General features: G+C 46.9%; 1 protein-coding gene across 1 annotated transcript in view; it reads left to right on the top strand.

Moving 5' to 3' along the window:
- The window catches only part of LOC138569550 (kinesin-like protein KIF19), a 3,041,213-nt gene that overhangs the window by 2,558,982 nt on the left and 460,658 nt on the right, over positions 1-21,573 (top strand). The gene's annotated exons all lie outside the window — the stretch shown is intronic.

The following is a 21,573-nucleotide window of genomic DNA, read 5'->3' as shown; positions in this document are numbered from 1 at the left end:
GCGGATCCAGAGCATATGTGAAGTTGCCCAAGGACTTGGGAGGGCTGTGTTCTATAGTGATTGTCCATTTTCCAGCATTGGTGATTCCAAAGAGTGACCTGAACATTGGGGAGATCCCAAAAGCAGATGCTCACCTGAGAAAGAGGAGATCAGTTGAATTTCTTAATCGAACAAAGAGGGAGAACTATTTCTCAGCTAAATCCATAGGAGCCTTTGATTCTATTCCGTATGAACACAGGTTGTTCAGTCAGACTTTGGCAGTATTCACAACAATCTTCATGCCAGGGATCCAGTCAATGGATAATGCCAAATGGTTACAGATTACCAGACGGGAGCTTCTGCAGATGATCAATACTACTATAAAGGGACTCAATACTCTCAAAGAAGATTTGAGAGCCATAAGACTGATGACACTGCAGAATAGATATGTCCTGGACATGATTACAGCTATGGATGGAGGTGTTTGTGCCAAAATCAGAGAATCATGTTGAACATACATACCTTCTCACGATAACGAGAATGGGACCTTGACAGAGGCATAATGATGCTGACAAACTTTCACATCAAGATGGAAGACGAAGTAGAAGATTTTGCAGATGACAGCTGATTTGCATCGATCTTCTCATGGGTTCTACAATGAATGGCGAATATTTTATGGAATGAAGATCATGATCAATGTTGAGTGTGGTTTTGGACCCAAAGAGCTGACAGAGGAAGAAATCATAAAATATATAGAAGTCAGCATTCTAGAACCTGAGGGAACGAAGTACCTGTATCCGAGAAACCACAAGAAGTATGTGGGAAGATGGATCTACTGCAGCCCGAATGGTCAATGTAGCCACATGACCTGGAGTGTTGATGAGCATGTAAAATCAGCATGATCTTTGAAAGGAGTAATGAAGACATGGACTCTGAATAAGCACTTTTTCAGATGAGGATGTCTAGATGTGAAGACTGATGGGAGAGTGTTCAATGAATCAACCAGAGGGGGGAGTGTAGAGGAGAAGCCAAGTGCCTCTACCGGAAGTCCCATCCGCATTCTTCCTATATGTTGGAAGACGGAAACTGCGACATACATGACACCAATAATGGTCCCTATACCACAAAGAATCCTCAAAACAAGGTATCCATTAAGAAAGTCCTATATGATGTACCCACAGAGAAATTACAGACTTTTAAAGGAGGTTCCGGAAGAAGTGTGAAGATGAGTGAAAGAGAAGATTGGTGACGTCACATGAAGCAGAAATGACACACCCAGCAGAGGTGCTAATGAAGAAAGTATATAGACCTTATAGAATCTGATGACGAAGTGAAGAATTGAGAAACCTTTCATGTACGGAATGAAGATTGCATGTGAGGAAAGTACTGAAGAAAATGAAAGCCGTTTTATAATTGTACATATGCTGAAACGCAAGTAGACTAAGTAATCCTGAAGGCTGGCTATACATAGTGAATAGACTGCAGGCTGTGCCGCCATTATATATATGCTTATAGAATGTGAATGTTTCACATCGTGTTTTTGCAAACTAGGACCTCATAAACAGAAGGGCTGAAAGTGTGGAAAAGGTTGACTGGCCCAGTGTCAAGGGTTGGAGCAGCCAAGAAACTTGTTATCTACTTGAGAAGATACAATGAACGTGAGAATCGAGGTGAGCTCCTGTTGAGGTGTAATGGAAAAACACTAGAGGTGCCACGTTTTATTAATTTAATAGTGTTAAATACGAAAGAAAAGAGGCTACCTCCACATTGCTCGGAAGATTTTTGCATTGTTATACTTCCCAATGCCATGATTCCATTCAGATGGATGTACACCCTGAAAGAGTAGCTACATGTCAATCTGCAAAATGGTCTAATTAAAGAAATCGAAAATCTCCAGCGGAGCTCTGTAGTTTTTCGTACCGAAACACAATACGTGTTAGACTCACCACTGTGCAGACAGGCCGGGGCGTTGGCTCAGGATCAGACAAGAGCTGTTCAATGAATCCAGATACTTCAGTCACTGCTGGCATAATTCCCAAAGGGGAATACCAGACCGGACTCCCTCTCACTGAGAGAACTCTTTCTGGCAATGGACCCTCTTGACGTGTTAGTATAACAGCCAAGATGGTAAATTGCCCAAAAGAGCGGGTATACCCACACCGCTTTCACCAAGCTGTAAAAGAAGGCCAAATGGTTAGAACGGAGTGGATAAGAAGGAATATAAGCCTGGTTTATTGCTAAGGTCAATACCAATACAACAGGTGACTGTAGGTTGGTAGTACCTAGGATGAGAAAGAGTATTTAGCTAAGTCCACTGAGGAGGAGTTGGACAGAACAATAAGAAAGTTTATTAAAGCTTACCCTCTGTGAACTAAAGAGACTCCTAAAGATGGAAACAACGGTAGGACAAAATAAGAAAAAGGGAAGGTTAGTATAGGGAACTCCCCGAACGGATCGAGGGCCGCTACTAGAGTCGGGAGGGTGTAATTCCACAGCAGAGCGTTCGAATACTTGCACTGTTGATTCTTGGGCAATGTCTCCTAAGTTGAAGTTCAGGATATGGAATGTACTTAGAATATGTCCTGTTACGTGGAAGGTGGAAAACCTTTATATGATTCTTAAGAGTGGTGGCTACAGAGGACACTATTGAGAAGGAACAACCCCAAATGGGAAGAAACTATGTTACAGTTTTACCGGTTATCAGATGCGAAGGTGCCGCAACCGCTCTCAACTGGTCAATGTCCTGTGAGAGACCGCGGGCGATGTCCGTGCTGAAGCGTTCATGTCTTGGGTCCCGTGGGAGAAAGGGATACGCTGCAGATGCAATGATAGCTTTCCCTGCTGGCAGCGTTCGGGCCTCGGGTCCCGTGACTGACAGTATGCTGCGGGTTTAGTGTTAGGTACGTGCAGCGTGAAGTCGGAATTCATGCTGGCCGTTTGAATCACAGAGTGGGAGCAAGTTACAAGGAGCTTCGGAAATGAAGCAAGCGCTGGGTCTGGGACGGTCCGGGTCGAAAGCCAGCAGATCAGACCAAGTACAAGGGAGAGGCAGAAGGATTGTTGGGTGTGTATTTCCCAGGTTGGTTTAGCAAAGCGTTTGTCTGTAAGTAAGTAGAAAAATAACGCTAATCGGAAGCGCCAACTCTGGCTTTGCAGATTCTTTTATGGACGTGAGTCAAGGAGGCGTGTTGAGCTCCCACCTGATAACATGGATGTCAGCTGATCTGGCACATGACCCTGTGGCAACAACCTTCATTTCCCTAGCAACCTCCAACGTTGCCAGAAAGGAGCCATTCGCCGCAAACTTCGCTCCCTGATACGGGGGTAACGCGATGGTGAAATGCGGATCGTACCATGAGTGTGACAATACGACAGACTTGAGGACTTTCATTGATTTTCTTGGTCTAAATAAGGTGGCCATCAAGGACAAATATCCTCTCTCCCTCATCCCAGATGTCCTTGAACCTGCCAGAGGAGAATACCATATCGTGCGTGTTAATTCTGAAGACAAATGAAATACAGCATTCCGTACCTGCTTTGGGCATTTTCAATACTGCGTTATGCCCTTTGGCCTATCAAACCCCTTGTCATCTTCCAGAGGTTCATTGACCATGTTTTTTCAGATCTCCTGTTTCATTCACTGATCGTATACATTGGGCCTCATTACACTTGTGCCGGTCCAGAAACAACGGTGCCAGTAAGCCTACTGGCACCGTTGTTTCCGGACCGGCACACTACAACTCTGCAGGCGGGTGCTGTCATGCCCGCCAGGGTCAGACCTGCCGGACGGGATGGCACCCGCTCGTAGAGTTCTCATGGGAGCACTGGCACCATTGTTAACGGTGCTGGTGCTCCCATGTCCCAATTCCCATGGAGTCGTGTGGTTTTTATGGTCCTGCGGCAGCCCGCCGGTATCACCGGCAGGGTTACCGCCAGACCCATAATGAGGCCCATTAATGCTATTCTGGTGTATTTCTCCAGTCTTGAAGATCATACACGACATGTGGAGACAGTTCTTCATTGCCTATAGGAGAACTAGTTGTTAGCCAATCCTTAGAAATGGCAAGTCCATGCCTCAACTGTCACGTACCTGGGATATGTGCTCTCTGATGCTGGAAATGCTTTGAAATCTTGTAAGGTGAAGGCAAGCGTCCCCAACCAGCACGATCCTCCCCGCAATGAGAGACAATGAAGGACTCTCCCAGAATGGGAATAAGGCCAAGACAGAGTGCGGGTGAGCGTAAGTGGGAGTTTATCAATCAGAATAGGGCATGCAAAGAACTCTGCAAACTCCGAGAGCGCTCTGTCTGACAATAGCAAAGACAGGCGTATATATTTACAAAACACGTCATCAGAGCCTACATACTATAAGGGGCACAAGTTCAATGGGATTGGGTGTCGATGACTAGCTATAGGTGCTGCGGCGATGTGGTTGGCCTTTGCTGGAGGACGTCACTGGTCAGCCTCGTGGGTGGGGCTGGGCCTGGCAGGTCAGCTGAGTTCATCCGGGTGGTGTTGTTGTGCCATTGTGGCCAGTGTCAGAGATGAATGTCTTTTCCTGACTTATTTGCCCTGGGCCATGCACACCGCAGTCATTCAGTTATTGCAATATTATCTTTTTTAGTAAATCTTTCAATAGGTTATTCTACAGGTTAATCGAACACAGGAGGAATGTACCTTGAGAGGGGTTTGAGGGTGATTCATCAGTGCATGGTTACCAGTGTCCTGTTGACCGGTACCATAGGTCGAGGGGCTAAGTCTCAGGGCATGGGACAGGTGGTACATGTCTTTCTGTCTTGTTAGAAGTCGTTATGAATGTGCTGCTGTATGTTGCCACAGTATTGGGTGTCCTAATTGTACAGGGGCCATAAGTCTAAGGTGATCCAGTGGGTTGTGGGGTTTGAGAGGGGGCGCCTTTGGATTTGTGTATTCAGGCGGAGGTTTACTGCTGGGCTGTAAATAATGCAGGTGGCGGGCCATGGCCTTGGGTGCTGCAGAGGGGACTACAAATCTTTGAAGCGGCTCCAGCCTAGTTGGAGGAGGTGGAGCAGCGCGGCCAGGGCCTCTGCTCTCTTGTTTGGCAGTCTTCGCAGGGAGGGAGGGGGAATGGCCTTGCGCATATTCATAAAGGTATCTTCCTCGTGTGTTGCCGATTTTGGTGAAAACATCATAAAACATTCGAACACTATACAATACCCATTTGGATCATTTCAAAATATACATTTTAACTTTGCTAAATGTCTCTCAAATATAGCCAGTCTGAGCACATTATTTGTACACTATGTTTTAACAGCTACAACATTTAGTTATATGCATATACATTTGCAGTAAGTGAGGTAGTAGTGAGGTTGGTGGAGCACATAGAAAATGACTTGCCACCGTACGTGACGGTAGTGACACATAAGGGGCTTAGACATACACGCATGACAGGTGCATTCTCGCGCATTCTTCACATGAGCCCTCTGTATGGTTACATTCGTCTTCCTTTGCACTCTAGCAGCATTAGTTCGGTTATGGCATGGGGCTGTGGGGTGTACGCTTTTCAATGATACACATAATGAATAGTCCCACGGAACGCTTTTTATTATTTGCACATAACTTCAGTGGTGCCGGTTGTTCATTGCTAATGTCATGTGAACATGCATTCTATCATGATTATACATTTTACAGGTTTCCTTAATAGAAGAAGTTTTGTGGAGAAAATGCACGCTTTGTAAGTAGTCTTGGCATTAATATTTGTGAACTTTTGCTTTTATCTGAGGATCATTTTACAGTTCTCTTTTTCACCCAGGCCTCGCTGGCCGGGTCATGCTTGGAGCAGTGATACACTGCAGAAGGTGAAATGTTACAGTGTTGGTATTTTACACTAGCTCATGTCCGTCTTGTTCGTGGGAACGGGCTAACAGCGGATCTGCCATGGAGTTGCGGCCACTGGGATAATTGAAACTCTCCGAGGGTGGGGGCCGCACTACAGTGCGCTGAACTCACACCATCTTTATTAGACAAAATGATTTCTGCGGCCTGGCTAAATTCAATACGTGTGGGCAATGTCTTCAGCAGGTGAGCCCTCCACCACCTGGGCCCTGGTGGTATGAGGGGACGCCCGATGAGCCATGGCCCTCACCTGGGGAAGGGATGTAGGCGAGGGGGGTCTTTTGGACCAATCCTCCCCTAAATTTCCCCCCTTTCGTTACTTAAGTAACAAATTCTTTAAATCTTTCAATCTCCTACACTCCTCTTCGTCAATGATTGCGTCATCCCATGCCGGTGTGCCTTTTATGGGCATCGACGCTCTGCACACCCCCTTAAGCTCTCACCCCTCCTGGCATATTCATCTGGGGTACAAGTCAGGTATATACATCCACTCTCTCCTTCCAAGTCTACCCACACCTCCTGGTACCATTCTAGTATACGGGGCTCTCTGATGGTTGTATGCCACAATTTGTCTACGATATCCTTGTCATGATACCTGGGCACTAGCTGATACCTGGGTGTGTCATCAGTTCCTGTTTGTACCTGCACTTCCTGCATAGTTTGTATTGTACCACGGGTGTTGCCCATTGTCACCCTCATCATTGCACCATTGGGTACTGCTTTAGCACAACATCGAAGACCCACCTGGCACAGGCAAAAAATAAAGAGGAGGAACACCACAGCTGGCATCAAAAATTTCACAGTCATTCCCAGGCATGAGGGAACCCAGGAGAAGATATTGTCGAACCATGCGCTTTCTTCTGCTCCGCCTTCTTTTTTCATTCTCTCTCCCAGGTTGTGCACTGCTTCGATCACATGGGACAGGGAGCCGTTGTCTGCGTCTTCAGAAGGTACGAAAGTGCAGCAGGCACTTCCGATTTTTCGGCAAACACCTCCATCCATCGCCGTCAACAGGTCCAAGACATACCTGTTTTGCATGGTCATCAACCGTAAAGCTCTTAGTTCCACTTTTATTACGTTGAACCCTTCTTCAGTGTCATTTGCCAGCTGGATCAGCTCCCAACGTGTTATCTGGAGCCATTTTGCGTTTGCTCTTGCCTGGATACTTGGGATGAGTGAGGCAAAGAATGTTTCTGCCGAGCTGAATAATCGATATCTGTCTGGGATCTGTGCCAGCAACTCTGAAGATGCCTTTGATATGTAATTTGATGCTCGTCTGTTTCGGGACAGCACCTCTTCCTTGTTCCCGGAAGACAGGACATATATTTTTGACTCTGCAGTCGGCTGGGTTGCACTCTGTTGGGTGTTTTCTCGTGTCCTTTTGCTCCCATCAATGTGGCTTTCTGGGATTACCATTAGGGCTGAGTGCAGAGTGGCCATTGAGCAGCTGCCACTCCATGACTGGGGGAGGTGCAGGTATGCCTGGTTGCCGCATACCCAATACGTGTCCATCAGGGCCGCTGTCCCTTTTCTCAGATCTGGGATGGTGAGGGTCTTGTTACAGTTCTTGTTTGTCCCCATGGCGCTTTCCCCCTCTCCTTTAAAACATAGTTCATAGTCTATTTCGTTCTGCAGCTTGAAGGGTTTTTCAATGGCTGTTACCCAAGTTAGTTTTGAAATGTGTTCCTTCCATACTGGTGTGCACGTTTCTTCTATCCATTGCAATTTCTCTGGTGCCACACCCCTCAGCGCTTCAGCTTTACACATTACTTCTTCATCCTTCCACTTGTTGTCCGAAAAAAGTGTCCCTTGTATCACAAAAAATGGTTCTTCCAGACATACCACTCCTACCGTCTTTGGGTAGCAAGTTTTCTCATTCTGCAGCATTCTAAAAGTAACTTCATGTGCCTGGAAGGTGTTCTTAATACTGCACAACGTGAGATGAAGGAGACATTGGGCATCTACAATAGGCAACTCTTTGGGTAACAATACCTTGGGTGTGCCTGAAGCATGGGGAATGAGGGAGCAGACATAGCAGCTCTCGTTTGTTGTTTGTTTAGCTGTTGCACTCATATCCGCATACCATTTATTCGTCTGGTGGGGATGTCGTGGGTCTTCCATTTTATCTAGTCCTAACCCATAGTACTCATCATACTTTCTCCTCCCCACTTCCCTTTTTCGTCTGTTATTTTTGTTCCTCATGTACTTCCCAGCCTCATGGGCAATAGACAAAATGGGCCCCCCTTTCTCGTTCCCGCCCCCCTTTGCCCAGTAATCATATAATATTTCGTGTGTTGCTCTCATCCTTTCCTTTTCTTCCTTGACGTTATCTGTCAGTGTGCTTTTTGCTATGGGGCAGGCTGGCTGGTGGGGGTGTTATACAACCAGGATATAGCGGACGGGTTTCGGTCATTTAAACTGTGAGCATTGTAATTAGATATCTTTGGCGGAGACACTGTGTTATTTTGCATTTCCCCTTGTAGCCCTTCATGTTTTGAGATTACAGCATTGGATGGTGTGGTATAATAACCCCATACAAGTTTAGTTCCGTCCCATACCAAAAAGTCACCTTCCATAGTATTTACACTCGTGGTTGCATTGATCACAGTAGTGCTGTTAATCCCTCCCCCCTCGTTCATCTCGATAGAGATGAACGCTATTAACCAATATGTAACCAGGCCAAACATTATTGTAAAGAACAATGTAATACACACAGATAATCCACACTCATACGAATATCTGCATCTCTCAGTTAACCACTCTCTAAATCTAGTAAATCTATCCGTTGCAGGCTGCCCGTTAGATGCCATGGTAGCTCCTGTTTGAGATATAAAAGTGCATTAAGTGCATGAATGTAAACATTTTGTTAGCACTACCAGTGCCAGTATATATCGAAAGGGAATGGAAGCGGGTAGGGTTGTAGGGATGGGGATGCACAGACAAGGGAGTAAACACTTCATAATTTTATCACATCATTAATTACATATACGTTCACAAGAGGAAAAAGAAATGTTTGTTGTTTTTTTTTTGTAATATAAAAATTGCAAGTATACTTGTCAGCCACTTTTTCATTCAGGTTCATTACTGTCACACACACAAGTTCATATTCAGCCATTCTGCTCATTTGCATTGTTTGCTGTTGTCTGTGCCTCCTCATCCACCTCTTCCTGCACATTACTATATGCCCTTCGTACGTCTGTCAAATGCACCCAATACTTCAGGCCCTTTAATTTAACTGCCGTGGGCATGCAAAACACTACTTTGTATGGGCTATGGAACCGTGGTGCATTCCACCGACGCACAAAACTCCTGACATAAATGAATTCACCCGGCATCAGCTGTAGCTGTTGTTCAGGCTCTGTAACAGACCCTGTTGTGTTTCCTTCCTCTCGCGTGAAAGGTGGAGAGAGCTGCTTTGATATTGCGCGCGCTGCGCTTGTTAATTTCTTCAAATAGTCTGTGAACTCTTCTCCCAATATCGCAGCGCTTCTGTGTGCATCTGAGTGTTCGCGCAGTGGGGAGTGTGCTGTGTGCATTCGTCTCCCAGTCACGATCTCGTGCGGGGACAAATGGTGGTCCTTGCTTGGCTGATTTCTCAGCTCAAATAGCGCAAGGGGCAAACAGTAAATCCAGTACTTTTTTAATGAAAAGCATAGTTTTGATAACCTCCCTTTTAACAGTCCGTTCATCTTTTCCACTACGCCATTACTTTGAGGATGATAAATCGAGCACAATTTATGCTTTATTCCTAACAATGTAGTTACTTCCTTGAAGAGCTCGTTTACAAAGTGAGTGCCGTTGTCCGAGCGAATCACGTCACAAATTCCCCAGCGCGGAAACACTTCTCTCACTAGGAATTTTGCAGCGCTTTTAGCATCAGGTCGCGCACATGGGCCTGCTTCTACCCACCTTGAAAATGGGCATACAACCACGATCATGTAACGTGCCCCATTACACCTTTCTCCCATGTCCGCGTAGTCGATATGTAGCTCTCTGAATGGCCCAATTGGTTTTGGAATTGTTCCCCGGAGCTTACGTAATGTAATTCCTGAATTGTATATCTGACATGTTGTGCATTCCAGCGTTAATCGAGATAGGTGCTCCTGGAGACAGGGCACGAACCACTCCTCCTGTATCTCTGCTGCAATGTGCTGTTTCGTACTGTGTGCTGGGAAGTGTAGTTGTTGGAACGCAATTTCTAATAACTTTACTGGCATTACCACCTTTCCTGAGTTATTTTGTCGCCACAGTATAAGTCTGTCGCCGATTGGCTGCACCCTCGTTTCGTCCACATTAATTTTTCATCTGCACTTGCTCCTTCCTGTAATTCTAGTATTTGTGATATAGGCATCATATTGTAGCCTGCTGGGAGCTCTTCGTTTATCTTGTGCTGCAGCATGTACTCACCTGCTTCATATTTCTGAAAGTAGGAAGCTTCCTTGGCGGCAGCGTCCGCTGCCGCGTTTCCCAAAGCCACAACATCTGTGTTGGATGTATGTGCTTGGCACTTCACTATTGCTACCGCTGTGGGATCTTGTAGGGCCTCAATCAACTCCTTGAGCAATTCTGCATGCTGCACTGGAGTTCCATCTGCTCGTCGAAACCCCCTCCGCCCCCATCTTGCTAGACACCCATGTACTGTTGTCGTCATGTAAGCTGAGTCTGTGTATATTGTCACTGCACACCCTTTAGCTGCATGTAGTGCTTCTATGAGTGCAATCAGTTCTGCTGCTTGTGCAGAGTAATGTGATGGGAGGCGGTACTGCACTAGTGTCTCATACTCACCGTCTTCTAATCTCACCACTGCCATACCCACATGTTTCTCTCCCGTGTCCATGTCAATTGATGCTGACCCGTCTACGAAGTACACTTCCCCCTCACTCAGAGCATTCTCACACACCACTGTGTCCTCCCCTCTTTCTCCTGTGTAAGTTGCACAATCGTGTTCCTGCATGTCCTCTAGTGTACACGCTTCTGTAATGAATGTTGCTGGATTCACTGTCTTGCATCGCACCACATGGATGTTGGCGCTGGACAATATTATCTCGTAGGCGGTTGCCCGCTGTGTGGTCAGTGTGCTTTTTGACCTCTCAAGTATTGCAAATAATGAATGTTCCACAAACAATGTCACCGGGCATCCCATTACTATTGTGGCACTTTTCTCTATTGCGAACGCGGCTGCAGCGAGCGATTGCTCGCACGCGAAATGTCCTTGCATCACAGCATCTAAAGTGCCACTATAGTAAGCCAAAGGTTTGTGTCCTAGGGACGTCTTCTGTGTCAGTACAGCTGTCATGAGTGTTCCCTTGCAGTGTGAGAACAGGTAAAACTCGCGTCCATAATCAGGATTTGCGAGCACTGGAGCGCTTGAAATTAACTCTTTTAATGATTTAAAGGAGGCGCTCATTTCTTCTGACCATTCTATTTTTTTGTTCTCCTGTTGTGCCTCCTTGAGCGCTTGTAGTAAGGGTCTGGTGTATGCTGCATAATCTAATATCCATGCTCTGCAATAGTTGCACATTCCCAGGAATTTCTGCATGTCTTTCACTGTTGTGGGTTCTCCTACTGATCTTATTGCTTCTACCCTGTCAGGGATTATTCTTTTTCCATCTTTTGATATTAGCTGTCCCAAGTATAGAACTTCTGTCAGACAGTACTGTAGCTTTCCCTTGTCTACTTTGTACCCCTTATTGGCCAATAGGGTAAGGAGTGTTATTGAATCCTTTCTGCATGTTTCTTCGTTCTGTGCACAGACGAGTAAATCGTCTACGTACTGAATGATTGTACTCTCAACTGATAGGTTTCCTAAGTCTTCATGTAGTATGCGGTTGAATATGCTTGGGCTCTCACAGTATCCCTGTGGTAATCTACAATGTTCATATCTCTTTCCCCCTAGTGTAAATGCTGTCAGGTATCTGCTCTCTTCAGCCAGGGGGATGGAGAAAAATGCGTTTTTTAAGTCGACCACCGTGAAATGTGATGCCGTTTTTGGGATGCTACATAATATTGATGCAGGGTTCGGGACCAAAGGGAACTCTTTCTGAATTACATCATTTAGGGTGCGTAAATCCTGTATCATCCTCCAAGACCCTCCCTTCGCTTTTTTGATTGGGTAAATACATGTGTTACATGGGGAGTTTGAAGGCACTATTATCCCTTGTGCTAGTAGTGCATTTATTGTCTCTTTTATCCCTTCTTCAGCTTCACGGGACAATGGATACTGTTTCACTCGGGGTAGAATTGCTCCTTGTTTTAGTTTTATTATCACAGGTTGTACTCCATGCAACAACCCTACATCATGGGGGCCTGCCGTCCACAAATTATTTGGTACGAGCCTCATGTCATCATCGAAGAATGACGGTGGTGCTCCTACCACTGCCATCAGCTGAACGGGGATTTCCCTAGCTTGAATCAAAATGTCACAGGGCATCGCTATTTCCATTACTATTTCAGCATCCCCCTCTGAATCTGAGAAGAGATCCTCATCAGTTAAGTCTCTTAGGGGATATTGGCATTTGTACACAGTACTGTATGCCACTCACATCCTTCTATATCTATTCCAATCACAGAAATCCTTTTCGCAGATACCTGTACAGCGTGCAAATCTAATGATACCACTGATCCTGGTGCTGTGTCTGGGCACACTATTGGGCGGAAGAGGAACTCTGCAGGAATCCTCCAATCCATTCTTCTTAGCTCAGGAATTATGAGGGCCAGTGTCTTTAGTCCTTCAATAAACATTTCCTCGTTTACTGGCAAACCTCGTATTTCTTGTGTGGTTGTGTGAGCCTGTACTACCAACATTACACGTAATGGGCATATTCCGGGTGTTGAACACACTATACCTCTCTCAGTGAAGGATATCGTCATGTTGAGTTTGCTAAGGAGATCCCTCCCTAGTAAATTTATTGGTGAATGTTCATAATACAGTAAGGGTGTCTTTACAGTTTTGCCCCCCACTGTTACATCCAATGCTTCTGTGTAAGGAACTTCAATTACAGCCCCAGAGAACCCCTGCGTCTCTAACTTCCGGTTAGATAACGGGAACCGGCCTTCCCTAATACATGATTTCTCCGCTCCCGAATCCACCATGAATATGAACTGCTTGTCTCCTATCTGCGCCCCAACCAATGGTTCCTCTGATGCATCGTAGGTGGTAGATAGAACTGGACACGCAAGTGTTCTCTGTGGGCTGTCCTATGCGGGGTGTCTCATTGCCCCCCCCTGGTTGAACACGCTCCCTGAAACCACTGACACGCCACTATAGTGGGCTGGTGCGGGGGCTCCGTTTGCTGTTGTCGCAAAAGGGTTGCCTGGCGTGTACTGCATATTGTCATTGTTTTGTGGGTGGTTCTGTGTTCTGTACTGATGCCCCTGTTGTTGCTCATTGTACCCCTGGCCTGGGTTTCTTTGTTGTTGTTGTCCCATTGGGAGACCATATGGGCTCCCCGGGTGGGGATGGCCATAATGTTCTGCCTCTTGAAATCCATTGTTGGGTCTGCTTCTGCACTCCCTAGAGTAATGTCCCCATCTTCCGCAGTTCCAACAACTCCCTTGCGCTCCTCTGGGACCCTGCCATCCATTTCCTCCCATTCCCCGTACCCCGGTCCACCTCCTCTTCGGCCCCTGTACCCACCTCGTCCCCTTCGAGGGGCCCACTCTTGCCACTGCGGACCGCCGCCTTGCTCCTGCTCGTTCCACTGCTGCTGTCCTGCTCCCGCCCAATTAGTTGCCATCCTTCCTTGTATTGCTACCAGCCCCTCCTCCTCCTCATCTCCCTCCCTGCTGTGTGGGAGCGCTGCTACTGCTGCTGCGACCTTCACCAACTTTGTCTGCACTAGTTTCGCTTCATCTGCCAATCTTTTCTGCGCCACCTCCTTCTCCCTTTCTTTTATTCGCTTACAGTGGTGCACTATTATGCTCTGAATCTCAGGCCATCCTTTCGCTTCAATACCTGCTATCTTGTCGACTGCCTTTTGCACCTCCTTTGGCAACCCCCTCTTTATAATGAAGTAAAATAAAGATGTAGATTGAAACCAGGGCGTACCCGTTTCTGCTCTCCACATCTCTTGGACCCGAAAAATGTAATCCATAGCATCTTCCCCGTCATTCATTGTACACTGCATTACTGACTGTAAGTCTGGGGTATCTGGAAACGTTTCCCGCAAGGCATCCCACACCCTCGCACGCACTGTGTTAAAGGAGGCCCCATCATGGCGGTCGCAGTCTAATGTTACTCCTGGGAAACCAGCCTTTACCCATACTCTATCAGCCTGATCCCCCACTGCTGATACAAGCAAGCTCTTCACATCCCCTATTGCTAGGGGTACCCCGGCAGTGTGTTTCTCAAAGGCGTATATCCACTTGCTCGCCCCTCCCGATAACGGGGGCAATAACTTTAGTAAGTTGGCCTTGTCCATCTGAGCCCAGGGTATATAATTCGGCCTCCCTCCTCCCCTATGTATTAGCGGGAGCTGCAACTTCCCTTTCATTGTGGCATCTGTACCCGTCTTCACTCCGGATGTTCCCAATGATGCCATTTTCCCCACCCTATTTCTTAATCGCCCCGTCCACTCATCATCTCATTGAACATGCACCAACCAATCCTTCGCTTCCCCCTCCCATTGCCATGCTCAACCTGTCGCTTTCCTCCAAATCGTCTCTTATATCACATAGTAACTCCTCCCTGTCCCCTATAGGCCTTTCTTCATTGTCAGTACATCCCTCTCTTGCCCCTAGTTCAATTATTCGCGTTGGTTCTTCTTGAATTCTGAACAGTATCTCCCCTTTTTTCCACCCTTCTTCAAGTGTTCTACTCTCGCTCGGCGCTCTAGACGTGTGCTCTGATCTTGCTGCATTAAGTGCTGTTCGCTCACATATGCCTTTTATCCTCGAGAGCTCATCTTTGGCTATCGAGAGTCTTGACTCTAGATCGTCTGTTAGCTTTTCTATGTCCACCCTTGGTGTACTCACCTGGGCTCGCTCCCTAGTACTCTTGTATGGCAGGGGTGCCGTTGGCCTTTGGGTTGTAGTAACTGTCGGGGGAGGCACATATGTGGGGTCACTGTACCCCTCTGCGGGCACTGGCTTGTTTTGTATTGGGTATAAACTTATTATTTCTATTGGTGGCTCTGCGTCGGGCAATGCCTTAGCATCTTTTTGTATCATTAGTGGGTTGTCAGTGGTAGGATTTAATTCTGGTGCCTTAGGCGGCGGTATCTCTTCAAACAACCTCCAGAGATCTAATATCTCTCTCCTATTATGCAACTGCTTCCCTTTGTATTTCAAACAAATGCATGTGGCTACCATATCTAGGACACTTTTGTCAAATGACCCCCCTTCAGGCCATATCTGGGGCAACCCCTCTCCCTTTAACTCTGTAATCCATTGGTCATGATATTTCTTAATCCGCTCCGCGTACCGTGGCAAGTTCTTACAAATATGTGATAAGGGTGTTTCTGCCCCCATACTTTGTGCCCTCCTGGTACGTATGTGTCTCTATGTATCTCAATATCGTGATGTAAACGTATCACCATGTGAGTCCTCGTATTTTATGTCTTACGCAATAGTGGGGGCCTTTGTGTCCTTTCCCCTCCCTGCACACCATAAGAATGGCTGTACGCCGTCTCTATTCTATTCTCTTTGGGGGGGGGGCACGTACAAGAGCAAACCATCAGTAATCTCGACAAGGTTAACCCAGAAATCAAAAAGGTACACACTCACTTCACCTTATTACTCTTGTCTTTATAAAGCTTTGTCCGGCCACACTTACGATGACCACTCAATGGCTATACATTTATGACCATTTTTACACACCCACCACACCAAATTATCTCCTGACGCATACGATGTGCACACACCTCTCTGTAACACTCTATTCACAGTTCAATTTGCCCTCCCTTTCCTCCCTGGCCGGCTGTCCCTATCCGTCTTATTCAGATATATATATATATATATATATATATATATATATATATATATATATATATATATATATATATGTTTGATCCTCACTCTTACACTAGAACTCTCTGTCTCTTACTTTATCTCTATGGTTTCGTGTTAATCTCACTTTTATTTTCCCCCCCCACCCTAAAGAAAAGAATAGAAACAATAGCAGTAACTAATATATTCTCCGTGTCTCCCTTTGCCAGACACTTTTATCTTATTAGCCACTTCTTCATATATTCCCAGTACTAGTCAAGATAGCACTATGCGGCGCCGCCTTCCACCCCCTCTCGGAGCTAGGTTCCCGTCACTTTTATCTCTTATTCACCTCTTAATCCTAATGGCCATATGCAAAGAAAAAGTAAAGAAAGTTTAAGATGGTCCTTAGTAGACCTACGTGCCCCCTTTTTTACTCTGCCTTGTTTCCTAGCCTAAATTCCCTCTTCTCCTCCCTTTATGATCGCTCGCACTCAATACTCACGTGCCCGTCTTGAACCGATAGTCTCCGAAACTGGGTCCGTCCAGGCAGTGCTGCCGTCTGCTCAACAGTCAGCCCCGGCTCCGGCGAGCGGTACTCAAAGGGGATTTTTCAACCGGGATCCCGTACCCTTTTTCTGTTGAGTGCGCACTTCTGAGCGTACCGGTCGCCGTTGGCGGGCAGCCTCCCGGAGCCGGCGCACCGTGCGTATCCCTTTTCGACCAGAGATTTTCGTGCCAAAAGGGGACGGTAGTGATAGGTTGGGAAAAAATAATAATAATCACGCTTTCGGGGTCACCACTGAAGGCAAGCGTCCCCAACCAGCACAATCCTCCCCGCAATGAGAGACAATGAAGGACTCTCCCAGAATGGGAATAAGGCCAAGACAGAGTGCGGGTGAGCGTAAGTGGGAGTTTATCAATCAGAATAGGGCATGCAAAGAACTCTGCAAACTCCGAGAGCGCTCTGTCTGACAATAGCAAAGACAGGCGTATTTATTTACAAAACACGTCATCAGAACCTACATACTATAAGGGGCACAAGTTCAATGGGATTGGGTGTCGATGACTAGCTATAGGTGCTGCGGCGATGTGGTTGGCCTTTGCTGGAGGACGTCACTGGTCAGCCTCGTGGGTGGGGTGGGCCTGGCAGGTCAGCTGAGTTCATCCGGGCGGTGTTGTTGTGCCATTGTGGCCAGTGTCAGAGATGAATGTCTTTTCCTGACTTATTTGCCCTGGGCCATGCACACCGCAGTCATTCAGTTATTGCAATATTATCTTTTTTAGTAAATCTTTCAATAGGTTATTCTACAGGTTAATGGAACACAGGAGGAATGCACCTCAAGAGGGGTTTGAGGGTGATTCATCAGTGCATGGTTACCAGGTCCTGTTGACCGGTACCATAGGTCGAGGGGCTAAGTCTCAGGGCATGGGACAGGCGGTACATGTCTTTCTGTCTTGTTAGAAGTCGTTATGAATGTGCTGCTGTATGTTGCCACAGTATTGGGTGTCCTAATTGTACAGGGGCCATAAGTCTAAGGTGATCCAATGGGTTGTGGGGTTTGAGAGGGGGCGCCTTTGGATTTGTGTATTCAGGCGGAGGTTTACTGCTGGGCTGTAAATAATGCAGGTGGCGGGCCATGGCCTTGGGTGCTGCAGAGGGGACTACAAATCTTTGAAGCGGCTCCAGCCTAGTTGGGGGAGGTGGAGCAGCGCGGCGCGGGCCTCTGCTTTCTTGCTTGGCAGTCTTCGCAGGGAGGGAGGGGGAATGGCCTTGCGCATATTCATAAAGGTATCTTCCTCGTGTGTTGCCGATTTTGGTGAAAACATCATAAAACATTCGAACACTATACAATACTCATTTGGATCATTTGAAAACATACATTTTAACTTTGCTAAATGTCTCTCAAATATAGCCAGTCTGAGCACATTATTTGTACACTATGTTTTAACAACTACAACATTTAGTTATATGCATATACATTTGCAGTAAGTGAGGTAGTAGTGAGGTTGGTGGAGCACATAGAAAATGACTTGCCACCGTACGTGACGGTAGTGACAATAAGGGGCTTAGACATACACGCATGACAGGTGCATTCTCGCGCGTTCTTCACATGAGCCCTCTGTATGGTTACATTCATCTTCCCTTGCACTCTAGCAGCATTAGTTCGGTTATGGCGCGGGGCTGTGGGGTGTACGCTTTTCAATGATACACATAATGAATAGTCCCCCGGAACGCTTTTTATTATTTGCACATAACTGCAGTGGTGCGGGTTGTTCATTGCTAATGTCATGTGAACATGCATTCTATCATGATTATACATTTTACAGGTTTCCTTAATAGAAGAAGTTTTGTGGAGAAAATGCACGCTTTGTAAGTAGTCTTGGCATTAATATTTGTGAACTTTTGCTTTTATCTGAGGATCATTTTACAGTTCTCTTTTTCACCCAGGCCTGAAATGTTAGTGTTGGTATCTTACACTAGCTCATGTCAGTCTTGTTCGTGGGAACGGGCTCACAGCAGATCTGCCATGGAGTTGCGGCCACAGGGATAATTGAAACTCTCCGAGGGTGGGGGCCGCACTACAGTGCGCTGAACTCACACCATCTTTATTAGACAAAATGATTTCTGCGGCCTGGCTAAATTCAATACGTGTGGGCAATGTCTTCAGCAGGTGAGCCCTCCACCACCTGGGCCCTGGTGGTATGAGGGGACGCCCGATGAGCCATGGCGCTCACCTGGGGAAGGGATGTAGGCGAGGGGGGTCTTTTGGACCAATCCTCCCCTACAAAGGTTTCCGCCTTATATTGACTGGCCTTCACCCACCAATGTCAAGGAAATCCAGAGGTTTTTGGTATTGTCTAATTTTTGTAGGAAATGGGTTCTCTAAACAGACATGACAACACTCTCAGCAATTGTTGAAAATCAATTATCCTGTGGGTCGCTGTTCCGATTCGCTTATCGCTTGAAGGGCTTTGCACCCTGAAGTAAACTGCACTGAGAATGGGCGCATGTGGCCCGATGACATATCCCAGAGCAGACGTTGGTGCGATGCTGCCTACTGGGCCCTTCAGTGCTCTCTCCCCACCTATCGCCTCACCCTGGCATGGTGAAGATATTTGCGGTGCAAATATCTCGGAAACCATGCCTCCTAGGGCCTTGAAACATGGCTAGTTTTGTTCCTCATGTCCTTCAATGATCACATTGATGTTTCCGCGATTTCAGGCAACTATCTCATGTGTGAAGGTGCAGGAATCCGGACAAAGGAGTGGGATGTCCAAATGTCATGTAGCCAGTGATGTCCGGAGGGTCCTAACAGGTAGCTATGCAAATTTTGGTGCAGATTAATGAAACGGTGTGGAATAAGGAACAATGCTTGTCCATTTCTCAGAAATGGTTCTCCCCTTAACGAGACTGCTTAAGAAAGGCTATTCATTTAAATGGGCAAATGAAGCTGAACAATCCTTTCTCATGCTGAAAAATAAACTCACCACAGCTCCAGTACTAGTACAACCAGACATTACTAAGCCTTTCATTGCAAAATCTGATGCTTCTGACTGCACATTGGGGGCAGTGCTCAAACAAACCCAAGATGATTCTCCCGAATATCCCGTGGCCTACTATCTGGTACACTCACCATTCACAAACGGAACAAAACAGTATTGGAAAGTGAATTATTGGCTATAAAGCAGGCAGAGCCGTGCAGAGGGGTGCAGTCACTGCTGTGAGAACAGAGCCTGTCTTTGTGGTCGACTACGGAAGGAGGTCTGTTTTCCCACACATACCCACACACACCACGGAGCATGCTGCAGAGGGGTGCAGTCACTGCTGTGAGAGGAGAGCCTTTCTTTGTGCTCGACTATAGAAGGAGGTGTGTTTTCCCACATAAACCCACACACAGCGCACAGCGCACCGTGGAGCGCACCGCAATGCCGTGCAGAGGGGTGCAGCACACGGGGGATAATTGTAGCCAATCGCCACACTTGTGGAAAACTTACAAGCTAACACACTCATTTTGAGAATTGGACTGTTGGTTTTGAGATTCAAAAACCTAACCTGACCTAACCAACCTATCGGTAAGCAGTCTAACACCAAGGCAATAGCAATATGACACCGCCAGGCCCCTGCACTAGGCGGCAGATTAAACAACGTGAAGAAAGTGCCAACATCATGTTGTGTTAAAGCTCCCCGCCCCTGCCCGCGCTCCCACCGGACAGCCAACATTTGGCCGCTGGAGAACTATGCTCTGAAGATACCAGCCAGGGGTGGGGGGGGCAATACAGCTGGAGGTGGGCAGGGGGATTGACAAGCTGGTATTGTGTGCTGTACTCCCTATGGAGGAACCTTTTACACCCGGTGCTCTCAGGATGGATGCCCCACCATTGCCCCTATCCTGCAGCTTTAATGTGGACATGAGGCCAAGGGCGCCTATAGCCCCCAGGGAGAAGCCTACTAATAGTACCCCTTCACCTAAGGAACACCTGTCAATCCAGCCCTGCCCGCTGGAGCCTGTATTAAGCAAAGTGAATGGAACGACACTGAGGCTCACGGGTCAGAAGGTTCTAACTGCTATTGAGGACTCAGTCGTTGAGGTCGATTATTCTTATCTGGAGTTGTTTTTTAATCATCCAGATTCTCCAGAATATGCCATCTTACCTTCACTTGAGTTTACATGGATATCAGCGTCACCAGTGCCAGCTATATCACTTGGCACAGTTTTAGAACAGCAACACACAGCTCTGGTGATGCGGCTGGCCCCAGGACATAGCTGACTTAAATTCCATGTGCTCTTGTCAGCGAAGGGTCAGTGACTTTGCAAGTATTAACACCTCATCACCTGCACTGATCGGAATGCAGAAGAGGCTGACCCCAGAGGCCGGTAAATTCACAGAGCCTAGTGGGGACTCTAACCTCCCATGCCAGGCAACAATAGAAGACAGGATAGTGATGCCCCATATCCTAGAAACAACAGAAATAGAAGAGGAGATGGAGATGATTGCTTCCAGGCCATATGAAGCACAAAGTCTACCTACACATACACCACAGGAATCGAGGTCAGTGTCATCAGCCTCTACCGGTTTGCAGTTTTATCAATCCTCAATAGCCCACATACACCAAGCATGGAGTACTGGAGGGGTGGTCCATCTTCAACTTCAGAACCTGGTAATGGCAGCCCTGACGGTGGCAGTCAACCCTTTTTTGAAGTTGTATGAGAGCTTGTATAACACAGTAAAAGACCAGGCCACTCTATTGGCGATGTCCTGCACAAAACAGATATTCTTGGAATCTTTTGTTGGAGCGGTACAATCTAGGCTCGACAAAGAGGCAGAGTTGACTGCCCAATGGCAAGCTATGCTGTTTGACCTAGTGAGAGGAGATGTGGCAGAGGAAACAACACTGATGGCGTCAATTCTGGAACAAATTAAATGGTTAAGGCACCAGAAGGGAACACAGGAACAAAGCCTGCCGAAGTCTGATAATCTAGGGGAGCAAACTCATATCCAGTTCCTCCCTTGTGCCTCAAATGAAGGTAGGGTGACTGGGAACTGCACCAACCATATTGTGATTTCACTGATTAAAGGGCGCGTCCGCAGATCAATAAGCAAAGGCAACCGGGTCGAGCAAAGGGCGGATCTGGGAGGGGAGAATACGGTTCCAGATTCAGGACCGGTTCAGGCTCCTAGACATTGTTTGGAGGCACTAAGGAAAGCCCCCACCCCACCCCCATAGAACACTGAAGAAACATCATTGGGAAACCAAATTGTTGTCAAGACAGCTGAGGAGAAGAAACTTGT

The sequence above is a fragment of the Ambystoma mexicanum genome, chromosome 2q, assembly GCF_040938575.1.
Source record: "Ambystoma mexicanum isolate Mex_15411 chromosome 2q, UKY_AmexF1_1, whole genome shotgun sequence".
NCBI lineage: Eukaryota > Metazoa > Chordata > Amphibia > Caudata > Ambystomatidae > Ambystoma > Ambystoma mexicanum.
Note: the sequence above shows the minus strand (reverse complement) of the source record. Positions and strands in the feature narration are given on the sequence as shown.